The sequence below is a fragment of the Lepidochelys olivacea genome (assembly GCF_965140295.1).
Source record: "Lepidochelys olivacea isolate rLepOli2 genome assembly, chromosome: 1".
NCBI lineage: Eukaryota > Metazoa > Chordata > Testudines > Cheloniidae > Lepidochelys > Lepidochelys olivacea.
This window is the reverse complement of record NC_140411.1, coordinates 350,591,984-350,605,031: the sequence shown is the minus strand read 5'-3', so window position 1 is coordinate 350,605,031 and position 13,048 is coordinate 350,591,984.

Sequence of the window (13,048 nt, the reverse complement as noted above, 5' to 3'; positions counted from 1 at the left end):
TCTGCAAGCAAGGACTGGCCTGTCTCCAAATTTGTCCGTTCAGATGTGTGCAGAGAGGGGATGCAGCAGCAGGGGTATGGCCATATGAGCCCCAATGCTGGGCAAAGGGGAAGGAGCTGTGGCAGGCCTTCCGAAAGGCAAAGAAGGCCAACAGAAAAGCTGGGGCTGCCCCCCAGATCTGCCGCTTCTATGCGGAGCTGGATGTCTTACTTGGTGGGGACCCCTTGTGAGACCTGGAGGATGGAACCCCAGAAGTGCCCAGCGATGAAGAGCTCATCAAGGAGGGGGCGTGATGGCTGAAGACCCCCTGGAGAGCTGAACCTGGCCCAGAGGAGCCCAGAGGAGGAACCCATTGCAGAAGGGGAAAGGAGCTGAGTTTGCGTGTTTAATTCATGGCTTTTTTCACACTATGTTCACAGGCTGCCTTGAAGCTCCTCCCCCTCTCAAAACGGGTGCTGAACGCATGTGGCCAGGGAACAAAGTTTGGAATCCTCTTTTGCATAGCTGGTTTCTTAGAATGTGCACTGCCAGTTATAGGCAAAACAGGAGAACAAATATTGCAAGCAACGCATCAACATTTCCAACTGCATGCTTCAGCCAGGGTGAGCAAAGAGAATTCCTAGCCACTTAAATCAATTCATCGCAAGGAGAAAGAGAACCATACTGAGCATTCAAGGAAAATACACAGGAAATGAAAAATAATTCCTGCACGCAGTCCAGTAGCTGTTCATTCAGACCATCTGATTGGGTTACGGCTAAAAGTACCCAGCAAACACATACTGCAAGTATCAAAACATTCAGTATGGTGGTTCAAGTCCAAAACAAATTCCTTGCATGCTGTGCTTGAAATTAGGAGTAGAAGGAAGTAGAGGGCGTTTGTTGCTGACTCAGGGCACTTGGCTCTGAAGTGGCCTGTAGGGCTAGGCCGTGGTAACCTCCCTTCTTTTCTGGAGTACGGCGTTGATCTTGCCATAGATCTCCCATTAGTCATCTGGCACCATTTCGATGAAGTATGGAAGCAGGCATTCTTTGAGATTTGCCTGAACGTTTCTCAGCAGGGCTGCTTTGTTTCTTCCACCCCAGTAGGCAACTTTCCCACATCTCCCTGCAATGAGTTCCACCAGCACTAGGAGTGCAGCAGCATATGGCACCCCCAGGAGTGGCATATTGGCCAGAATCACCACTGCCTGTAATAAGTTTGGTAATATTTACTGTGCTGTCCCTCCAGTTATTAGCTGGGGTGCCTGGCCAACCACCCCCATCTCCTCAGGGCAACCGGTTTTGAAAAGTGCCCCCTATGCACTCACCATGCTGGGAACTGTTGACCTGTCCTAAAACCAACGGCTCTGAAGCTAGTCTGATGCTGTTCATAGTTTTATTAAGATCCTTATGGGAGCCTTTTAGGGAGATTTCTCTCTCTCTTTTCCTATCTGCCAACTCTTTTAACTCTAACAATGTCTGTCTGCCCTGTTGTTAGCAGTGGCCTCAACGAGGGTACCCCTTCTGCACTTGCTGAAAAACTGACCTTGAGCAGGAGGAAGAAGAAAAGGACAAGGAAGGGCATGTTCTCCGGTCTCCTCTGGAGCTCTGAGTCGGGGGGGCATGAAACAAGGTACTGGAGAAGACACATTCTGGAGGAAAGGCAGAAAGACTGGGAGAGCCAGCAGAGGGACAAGAGGGTGCCCAGGGACATCCGCCAAGACATTATGGAGCTCCTGAGATGGCAAATGCAGATGCTACAAAACTCCCCTAGGCCCCATCAGCTGTTGCAAACAGCATGGACAATTCTGTTTCTGGGCCCAGGCCCATCCCCTCCCATGACACCAGCATAGCACGCCACACTAGGAGCAAGGAGCACTGCTATGAATATCCCTACACTGACCTGGGACTGATGCAGGGCAGCTCGGCAGCTCACACAGTCTTTTTAAATGGTCTGCAGTGATCGAGAGGAGTATTTTTATCACTTACAACTGCTCGGTCAAGTGGTGGTTTGTGCCAATAGAGATGTATTTATTTGGTCTTGCAAGACAGTCACGCAACCTCCAAAACCAGCCTCCCTTCTCCAGATGTACCCAGTACGTTAACCGTCAATTGACAATTCAGATGCCAGCCAACTACCATTTAATCATAAAGGGATACAAATTAACACAAAGCAGCACGCTGCCTGGGGATGGTGCACGGTCAAAGCACAAGGCCACCTTCAGCTGTCCAGGGCCTCAATGGGCCCTTGAGTTGCAGCTGCTGAAAGTCAGCAGACGGCCTTTCCACTTCCCCCCACCCTGCCAGTGACGGTTTCCCCCTTTGCTTTACGGATATTAGGTAAAACACAGCGTGCAGTGACAATGATCGGGATATTTTCTTCGATGAGATCCAGCCTGGTTAACATCCTTACCATCTATCTACCGAATGCTACACAACACAGTCATCCTGAACCTGCTCGGATGCCAGTTAAATCTCTCCTTGCTGCTGTCCAGGAGCCCACTGCAGTTTTATGAGCTAGGGAAGCAAAGGGTTAGGTTCCCAGGATCACTACTGGTGTTTCAACCCCCCCACCAATGCAAATGTGCCACCAGCGAAGGCAGCCACGTGTGCACATGCTCTCGTGACATTGCAATGCTGGCAGTGGTAAAACGTTCTGGCGTAGACGTGGCTTTGATCGACGTTGAACTATGTTTGTGACTGAACAGTAAACGCCTCCCTTGGGAAAGGCAATGAAGTTGTGACAGGTGGAGGCATCACTGAGGCACTGGCAGGTGAGTTGGCTGCTGGCTGACGCGTGAGTGTGGAAACTGAAGCCAATGCAGGGCCCGACGCCAGGTTTGGGGCCACCCTGTTACAGGCTGGATAAGAACTACAAGGCCAAATTCATCCCTTAGATCACCCAGTTGATTTCAGGGGGGATTAAACCTCCATGTTTGACCTACTGCAAATCTGGCCCTGGTACTTTTCTAGCATCTCTACACGTATTAAAAATACGCATGCCCTCCAACAAGTGCCTGAACTGAGCAACCGCGTCATTACAACAGGGTAACCTGTGTCCTTACTTGTCTGTCAAATCCGCCGGTTAGCTGTTGAGCTCTTCAGGGCAAGGACTCTTCTTTTCAGGGAAGTGCCGAGAAGTGCCGTGGGGGCCTGTAAAAGAGTAAATCGTTCTACCCTAAAATCACACTTGTGCCATGAACCCGCAAAAGCAAAGACGTTCTCTCCCACAAGTTTCTCTGTATGGTAGGTGAAATAAGCCAAACCATGCCAATGAGTATTGAGGACACTGGAGGCCTACCGGCAAATGTCCTTGCTCTTGTAGGTTTACATTATAGCGAACATCAGCTCCTTTGTATTCAATTTCCTTTTATTTAAACTTTCAGCAGTGCCATTGAGTAAAACTATAACAAGCAAAGAGCATGTCTTGGAATAAACAGAAGTATCCCAGAGCCCCTGAATGTATCACAGATCCCCAGCTGCAGTGAGTGGGACCCACAAAGCATTCCACCAATGCCGGAGACAGTCACATGGAACGAGATGCGACAGCTTTTGCAACACCACGCCATCTCCCTGTATTAAACTGAGGATTGGGTTGATGTCCGATTGTGTTCTCCACCATGGGGGAAGGTAACCACAACTTCTACAGGAGCTAAAAACAGTCGGGGGCGGCTACCCCATAGAGTGTAAATGACTCCTGAGAAACTCCAGCCCTGGGGTGGTTTACATAGACTGGTTCAAGCTGCATTTTCTGGAGACTAGGAGACAAAGAAAGGGGTTTGGTATAAAAGTATGAGCTTGAACTAACTCAGGGCCTTCTTTCTGCCCAGCAAACGGACAGGACCTTCTGTCCAAGGGGGGCCCAAGTCTTGCGGAAGGGCTGGAAAGACTTTACCAGGGCACTGTAAGACTGATGGTGACTCCTGGTATGCTTAGTGTGTGTTTAAATCTGTTTATTGTTTTTAATAGGGTTAGGGTTAGAATGTGCTTGCTTAGAAAGAGCTGTGTGGTGACTCATAACTGCTGTTCCTGGCCCTTGGCGAGAGAGCAAAGTACAGGTGCCGGCCATTGGGCAGACTGGCTTGCTGGGGATATCACAGTACAAGGCAGGGAGCTGTATGGCCTTAAAGTCCCTGGTCAGAAGGGAGTGGAACAAGGGTCCCCTGCCAGAGACAGGTGATGGCTGGAGACCTAAGCCCTGACCGAGCTTTCCTGGAGTGGACCACTGAGGTGTGGATGCTGTTACCCTGAAACTGTGACACTAGGTTTTAGCTTTCTCCTTCACAATGGAAATAAATGGTAACTGAATCAAACCAGTTGAACTGTATTTGTGAGAATACAAAGAACAACCCATGTTATATAAAATCCAGCAGTGAGACTCTCAAGTAATGCATCTGAAGTGGGACTGAAGCATGAGCTCAAAGATCAGCGACCTGGACGGCTGTCAGTACTCAAACGTCTCATCCAGAAAATCCAAATATTCACAGTTTTCCCTGACTTTGTGCAGACAGCGAATACAGAACACTTGACTTTGTATTCAGCATTGGGTTACTCGCATTGCTCCTCAGCACTCAGGAGAAGGCAAAGCTCACCCTGGTGATCAAAGTTCCTCAAAGACCTCTTCTGTTTATCCGGGCAAAGAGCATCCCATACAGCAGTGTGTTTACAGCTTTAGTGCTGACGCGTGTGATGGGTCAGAACCCACCCACCTGTTCCTCCTCCGTTTCCTGGACAGAACTAAATGTTCTCGTGTTGCTTTTATTTATATACGTGAAATTTACTAGCATGTTGCCAAGAAGGAAGGGCCTGACTTTTATGTCTTGCTCTAAGAGCTTGTCTATAAATTCACCAATGAAGTCCCCAAAGCATTTATATTTGTTACATGACCAGATCATGTGAAAGGGTATCAGCTTGGGGACAGAACAGTTTAGACAGGCAGGTGGCTCTCATCCCATGCACTTAGCATACATGACATATAAATAGCCTATGTTTCAGAAAGCACTGACGGCATTAGAGGCAGGTTTTGCATTTTGCACCCACGTGACTCTTTGCATCTTGAAAATCTTTTTCTGATGAGAAAGTCTGCTTAGAATTGAATAGCAAAAGTCCTGAGGAAGGACGCCTGGATTTGTCCTGTCATGATTAACATGTAGCAAGTAAGCTGGAGAAATGTGGGCTCAGCGGAACTACCATTAAGTGCATACATATCTGGTTAAACAACTGCAAACTAAGATGGACTGATGCAGGATTGGAGGGAGGTCTCAAGCGGGGTTCCACAGGGATCTGTTCTGGGTCTGGTGTTATTTAACATTTCTACTAATGACTTGGATGTAGGTCTAGAGAGCAGACTGATCAGATTTGCAGATAACACAAAGCTGGGGGGGTTGCCAACACTTTGGAGGATAGCGCTAAAATTCAAAGGGATCTTGATAAATTGGAGATCTGGGTTATCGACAACAAAATGAAATTCAATAAAGACAAATGTAAGGTGCTCCACTTAGGGAAGAAAAACCAAATGCACAAATACAGAATGGGGGATAACTGGCTTGGTAGCAGCACTGCTGAGAAGGATCTGGGAGTTCTGGTGGATCACAACCTCAACATGAGTCAGCCATGCGATGCTGTTGCAAAAAAAGCAAATGCAATTTTAGGTTGCGTGAACAGGGGCATGACATGTAAATCACAGGAGGTGATAGTATCACGCTTCTCAGCGTTGGTTAGGCCTCAGCTGGAGAACTGTGTCCAATTTTGGTCACCAATGTACAGAAAGGATGTAGAGAAATTGGAAGGATTGAGAGGCGAGCAACAAAGATGCTCAAAGGGATGGAATGCAGCCGTATGGGCAAAGGCTGAAGGTACTGGATAGGTTTCATTGGAAAAGAAGAGATTAAGTGGGGACATGAGAGTGGTCTTGAAAGGCTGCCATAAAAAAGATGGAGAAAAGTTGTTCTCTCTTGCCACAGAGGGCAGGACAAGGGGTGATGGGTTCAAACTACAGCACAGCAGATTAAGATTAAATCTCAGGAAAACCTTCCTAACTGTAAGGCCACATTCTGGTCTCACATCAGTGTAAATCCAAAGCAGCTTCACTTATGTCAGTGGTGTTGTTCCAGAGTTATGCCTACGTAGCAGAGCAGCATCTGGCCTTAAACGAGTCAGAGCATCGCAAAGCCTGACAATAAATAATTGGAGGTATGGGAGACTGAGAATTACAAAAGTGAAACATGAGTGAAGGTTATTGCTACTTCCTGTTTTATGTGGTTATCTATGTGGAGCCAGAGTCTGCCCTCTTTTCTCTATGAGTAGTCACTGTTGACTTCAGGAATAAGGGTCTACTTACGTGGTAGAATAGGATACACTATAGGATATACTATAGAATATTCCATACTAAATCTAACCCTTCGTATTTATAAGGAACGGGGCCAACATTTTCAAAGTTAGGCACCTAAATCCCGATTTAAGCATCTAACTAAACTGACCAGATTTTCAGAGCTAAGGAGCAAGCAACGCTTTGCACCTTTGAAAATCAGGCTTGTTAGGTAAGTGCCTAAATATGAAATCAAATATCTAACTTTAGGCACTCAGATTTGAAAAGTTTTGGCCAATGTCCAGGATGAAGCCCGGTTGGAGGTTTGAAATGCTTATTTGGTAGTGAATAGGAATAGGGGGTATCCCTTTAAATAGTTTGTGAGCCCTCTAGCGGTGCTCAGCGTGTTCTGTGTTTTAGTGTAATTTCCAGCTCCAGCAGACATGTCTGTGCTAGCTCTGATTGCTCCGAGCACTAAAAATAGAATTGTTGCTACAGTAGCCACCCCAAATATGATCCCATCTGAGACCCTAGGTACGTACTCAAGCAGCTAGCCTTTCTGTGGCGATGGCTACACTTCTGTTTTTAGTGCACTAGCTTGATCAGAGCTAAAGTGGGTATGTCTCCTCCAGCTGGAAATGACACTTGCTAGCTCCGGTGTAGACATACGTTGTCTACAGAAACCAGTTTAGAAACCAGTCAGAGCAATAGTGTGTATATGTAGCTAGGCTCACATGTTTGTGTACATTTTGTAAACCCAGTTATTCAGAACCCTCTCTGCCTTGGTCTACCTATTATTCTGTAGTGCAAAGAGCAATAGACACAAGAGTTATTTATCTGGAACACGTTATGGCTGTCCCTGAAGAGAAGGGCAGCATCTGAAAATTGGGTGCAAAACCTTTGACATAATCCTGCTAGTCATGACTATGGAAGTTTCCTTCCATCTATTTAAGTCTGAATTTTAGCTGTGTCAGCTCTTCTCTGGTATTGGCTCCATGGATAAGACACCTCCGAAGTATAATTTTTATTCCTTAGTAGTGTATGTTAAACCAAGTCGGCTCCACTGACAAGCCCAGCCTTGATCTGAGGGTTATTCAAATTATTTTTATACACTGAAAATGTTGAAAAAGCTTATATTGTTTGGATGATCTCTAGTGTGTACGTTTACTGTGTTTAACAATATATCTGCTGCATGCAGGATTATTTCATTCACAGTGTAGCACAATGCAATCCTCTGAAACGTATTACTGCCACTCCTGACGATTCCAATGAAAGCATGAACAGAATGAGTGAAACAGAGGACATACTTTTCCATAGCCCGGGGGAGGATGAAGAGGATCAGAAAGAGACAACAACCCCCATCTAACGTGTAACTGAGGAAAATATCCAGACAATACATTCCATTCCCAGCCCATTACAAAGGTTTTTCCTCATGGACTGGGCCACTCCACAGTCAAATAATTGTTTTCTGTCTCTAATCACTCTGGAGGTGTGGAATAACCTGAGAGATCCCACCAAACAGCTAGTGGAGATTTGTGGCTTGTGTCTTCTTAGCATGAAACCTGCTTGATATTCATGGACAGTCATGAATATCCCCTTTGCTAACAGAGGAAAATCCTATCCAGCTGCAGGGCTGGCTCGTTGATGGACTGGCAGGATTTTACCTGTTGTTCCCATCCAGTGACCGGCTGACCCCTAAATGTCCTCTCCTTCTGCGTCACCCACACTGAACACCAATCACCAATGACTTCTAAGACAAATGCTGTACAAGGGAGGTAAGATTAGAATATCCGTGGTGTAAGACTAAATTTGATCGTGGCATGAGACGTTTAAGCAAGAGAGGGTTGTTAGACTCATAGACCAGGCAAAATATGAGTGTGTATAATTATATTTTACTTTCCTCCATTCACACTGCAATTTCAACTGGACATTCAAGTCTCCTTTCAATTGTTGTGCAGCATTGCAATGCATTGTTAAACAGCCACCACCTTTAACGTCAGAGGTGGTTCCATTGTAGTGTGGGGGGGGGGGAAGTGATTTTGCAGTGTGTATCATCTCTAAAGGATTTGATATAGAATATACTATGCTAATAATGGCTGACTTTCACCTATTTAAATCTCAATTTTTAGACATATAAGTGGGGGGGGAGGAAGGGAAGGAGAATCATGAAAAGTGTAGCCTTTATGGTGCCACAAGTCATAAAGCTTATAAAAACCACCATTTTAGTGCTCATCTTGCCATGCACTATGGGTGAGACATTTTTGCCCAATTCTGTAAATGCTTTCCAGTATACTGCCCCCCTGCTCCCAGAAATCCACTGAGTAGCCCGCAGGAGCCTCAGCCGCGCTGAACCAGTAAATTAATTCTCCAACTAGCAGTGTAGAAACAATGGCTAAAAAGTGTTACCACTTTCCCCAGTAATCTGGAAAGCGCCATCTTATCTGGAGAAGGCAGATAAGGTTCCCTTTATCTGTGGTGATGGGAGTAAGGACAAAGCGCCTCGTTATTCAGAAAGGTTTCAGCGTAGCAGCCGTGTTAGTCTGTATTCGCAAAAAGAACAGGAGGACTTGTGGCACCTTAGAGACTAACCCATTTATTTGAGCATGAGCTTTCGTGAGCTACAGCTCACTTCATCGGATACATGCAGTGGAAAATACAGCGGGGAGATTTATATACACAGAGAACATGAAACAATGGGTGTGACCATACACACTGTAAGGAGAGTGATCCCTTAAGGTGAGCTATTACCAGCAGGAGAGCCGGGGCAGCGGGGGGAAACGGACGGACGACCTTTTGTAGTGATAATCAAGGTGGGCCATTTCCAGCAGTTGAGAAGAACGTCTGAGGAACAGTGGTGGGTTGGGGGGGGATAAACATGGGGAAATAGTTTTACTTTGTGTAATGACCCATCCACTCCCAGTCTCTATTCAAGCCTAAGTTAATTGTATCCAGTTTGCAAATTAATTCCAATTCAGCAGTCTCTCGTTGGAGTCTGTTTTTGAAGTTTTTTTGTTGAAGAATTGTCACTTTAAGGTCTGTAATCGAGTGACCAGGGAGATTGAAGTGTTCTCCGACTGGTTTTTGAACGTTATAATTCTTGACGTCTGATTTGTGTCCATTTATTCTTTTACGTAGAGACTGTCCAGTTTGACCAATGTACATGGCAGAGGGGCATTGCTGGCACATGATGGCATCTATCACATTGGTAGACGTGCAGGTGAACGAGCCTCTGATAGTGTGGCTGATGTGATTAGGCCCTGTGATGGTGTCCCCTGAATAGATATGTGGACACAGTTGGCAACGGGCTTTGTTGCAAGGATAGGTTCTTGGGTTAGTGGTTCTGTTGCGTGGTGTGTGGTTGCTGGTGAGTATTTGCTTCAGGTTGGGGGGCTGTGTGTAAGCAAGGACTGGCCTGTCTCCCAAGATCTGTGAGAGTGATGGGTCATCCTTCAGGATAGGTTGTAGATCCTTGATGATGCGCAGGCGAGGTTTTAGTTGGGGGCTGAAGGTGATGGCTAGTGGCGTTCTGTTATTTTCTCTGTTGGGCCAGTCCTGTAGTAGGTGACTTCTGGGTACTCTTCTGGCTCTGTCAGTCTGTTTCTTCACTTCAGCAGGTGGGTATTGTAGTTGTAAGAATGCTTGATAGCAGACCTTTTCAACAAAAAACTTCAAAAACAGACTCCAAGAGACTGCTGAATTGGAATTAATTTGCAAACTGGATACAATTAATTTAGGCTTGAATAGAGACTGGGAGTGGATGGGTCATTACACAAAGTAAAACTATTTCCCCATGTTTATCTCCCCCCACCCCCTGCACCATTCCTCGGACGTTCTTGTCAACTGCTGGAAATGGCCCACCTTGATTATCACTACAAAAGGTTCCCCCCTCCCAGCCCGCTCTCCTGCTGGTAATAGCTCACCTTACCTGATCACTCTGGTTACAGTTTTCAGAGTAGCAGCCGTGTTAGTCTGTATTCGCAAAAAGAAAAGGAGGACTTGTGGCACCTTAGAGACTAACCAATTTATTAGAGCATAAGCTTTCGTGAGCTACAGCTCACTTCCTCAGATGCATGAGTTACAGTGGTGTATGGTAACACACTGGTTACCATACACTGGTTACAGTGTGTATGGTAACACACATTGTTTCATGTTCTCTATGTATATAAATCTCCCCACTGTATTTTCCACTGAATGCATCCGATGAAGTGAGCTGTAGCTCACGAAAGCTTATGCTCAAATAAATTGGTTAGTCTCTAAGGTGCCACAAGTCCTCCTTTTCGTTATTCAGAAAGCGACTGTTAAAATCGGGTCACTCGTCTGAGCTGAGACAAGAACAAGACACTCCTTGGAATATGGATAAGAAGCAGTCCCAGATGAGTGGCAGGCCAGGCCTAGCAGCTGGCAGAGATTGGTTTTTGACTAATAGAGCAGGCAACGCCCAAGGGGTGCGGGGCTGGGCAGGCCTGGGCAGAGAAGAGCAGCCCCCAGGTATGTATATGTGTGTGTTTCAGGGGACTGTTGGGCAGGATGTGACTGAAGGTACAGCCAGGTAGGGTGGGTTGAGTAGGGTATCCCCCAGGTGTGCGTGTTTGGGGCATGGGGGCTGGGCAGGACTTGACCGAGGGATAGAAGGCACAGCTGGGTGAGGTTGTTCCAGTGGTGGTGGGGGAGGACAGCCCCCAGTTACGTGTGTGTTTGGAAGGTAGGGGGCTGCAAAACACTTAACTGAGGGCACAGCCAGCTAGGTGGATTGGGCAGACCCAGAACAGCCCCCAGGTGTGTTTGGGGATGGGGGGCACAGCCAGGTGGGATGAGCAGGGCTGGGGGAGAGGGTAGCCCCCAGAGGTATTTGGGGGTGTGGAGCTGGGCAGGTGGGTTTTAGCCGAGCAGGAGGGGCTAGGGCAGCCCCCTGGAGTATTTGAGGGCACAGCCAGGTGGGATGAGCAGGGGAGGAAGCATAGCCCCCCAGGTGTGTTTGGGGGTAGGGAAACTGGGGGGATGGGAAGGGGCAGAGGGAAGGCAGTCCCCAGGTGTCTTTCAAGTGGGAGGGTGGGATGAGCAGGACTGGAGGGGCTGGGCAGGCCCCAGTTGTGGTTGGGGATTGGGGTGGGGGAGGATTGAGTAGGGCTGGAAGGGATGGGAGGGCTGAGTGGGGCTGGGCAGGCCCCAGGTGTGGTTGCAGAGGGAGGGTTGAGCAGGGCTGGGCTGGCCTCAGGTGTGGTTGGGGATGGGGGGCGAGGATTGAGTAGGGCTGGAGAGGATGGGAGGGCTGAGCAGGGGCTGGGTGGGCAAACAGGTGGGGGGGGGGTTGAGCGGGGCTGGGCAGGCCCCAGGTGTGTAGGGGGGAGTTGAGTGGGGCTGGGCAGACCCGGGGGGGGGGGTGTGAGCAGGGCTGGGCAGGCCCCAGGTGGGGTGGGGTTGAGTGGGGCTGGGCAGGCCCCAGGTGTGGAGGGCGGGAGGAGGGTTGAGCGGGGCTGGGCAGGCCCTGGGGGGGGGGGCGTTGAGCAGGGCTGAGGGCTTGGCAGGCCCCAGGTGGGGTGAGGGGGGGTTGAGCGGGGCTGAGGGCTGGGCAGGCCCGGGTGCGGGGGGGGGGGGGGGGGTTGAGCGGGGCTGGGCAGGCCCCAGGTGTATGTGTGTGGGGGGGGTTGAGCGGGGCTGGGCAGACCGGGGGGGGGGTAAGCAGGGTTGGGCAGGCCCCAGGTGGGGTGGGGTTGAGCGGGGCTGGGCAGGCCCCAGGTGTGTGTGGGTGTGTGTGTGTGTGGGGGGGTGTTGAGTGGGACTGGGCAGACCTTAGGTGGGGTGGGGGGGTTGAGCGGGGCAGGGCAGGCCATAGGTGTGTGTGTGGGGGGGGGGGGGTTGAGCAGGGCTAAGGGCTGGGCAGGCCCCAGATGTGGTTGGGGGGCGGGGGGGGGGTTGAGCGGGGCTAAGGGCTGGGCAGGCCCCAGATGTGGTTGGGGGAGCGGGGGGGTTGAGCGGGGCTGAGGGCTGGGCAGGCCCCAGATGTGGTTGGGGGAGCGGGGGGGTTGAGCGGGGCTGAGGGCTGGGCAAGCCCCAGGCAGGGTGCAGGGGGGTTGAGCGGGGCTGGACAGGCCCTGGGGGGGAGGGGGGGCTGAGGGCTGGGCAAGCCCCAGGCGGGGTGCAGGGGGGTTGAGCGGGGCTGGGCAGACCCGGGGGGGGGGGGGTGTTGAGCGGGGCTGAGGGCTGGGCAGGCCCCAGGTGGGATGAGGGGGGGTTGAGCGGGGCTGGGCAGACCCGGGGGGGGGGTGTTGAGCGGGGCTGAGGGCTGGGCAGGCCCGGGTGCGGGGGGGGGGGGGGTTGAGCGGGGCTGGGCAGGCCCCAGGTGTATGTGTGGGGGGGTTGAGCGGGGCTGGGCAGACCGGGGGGGGGGGGTGAGCAGGGTTGGGCAGGCCCCAGGTGTGGGTGGGTGTGTGGGTGTGTGGGGGGGGGTGTTGAGTGGCACTGGGCAGACCTTAGGTGGGGTGGGGGGGTTGAGCGGGGCTAAGGGCTGGGCAGGCCCCAGATGTGGTTGGGGGAGCGGGGGGGGGTTGAGTGGAGCTGAGGGCTGGGCAGGCCCCAGATGTGGTTGGGGGGCGGGGGGGGTTGAGCGGGGCTAAGGGCTGGGCAGGCCCCAGATGTGGTTGGGGGGTGGGGGGGGTTGAGCGGGGCTAAGGGCTGGGCAGGCCCCAGATGTGGTTGGGGGGCGGGGGGGTTGAGCGGGGCTGAGGGCTGGGCAAGCCCCAGGCGGGGTGCGGGGGGGTTGAG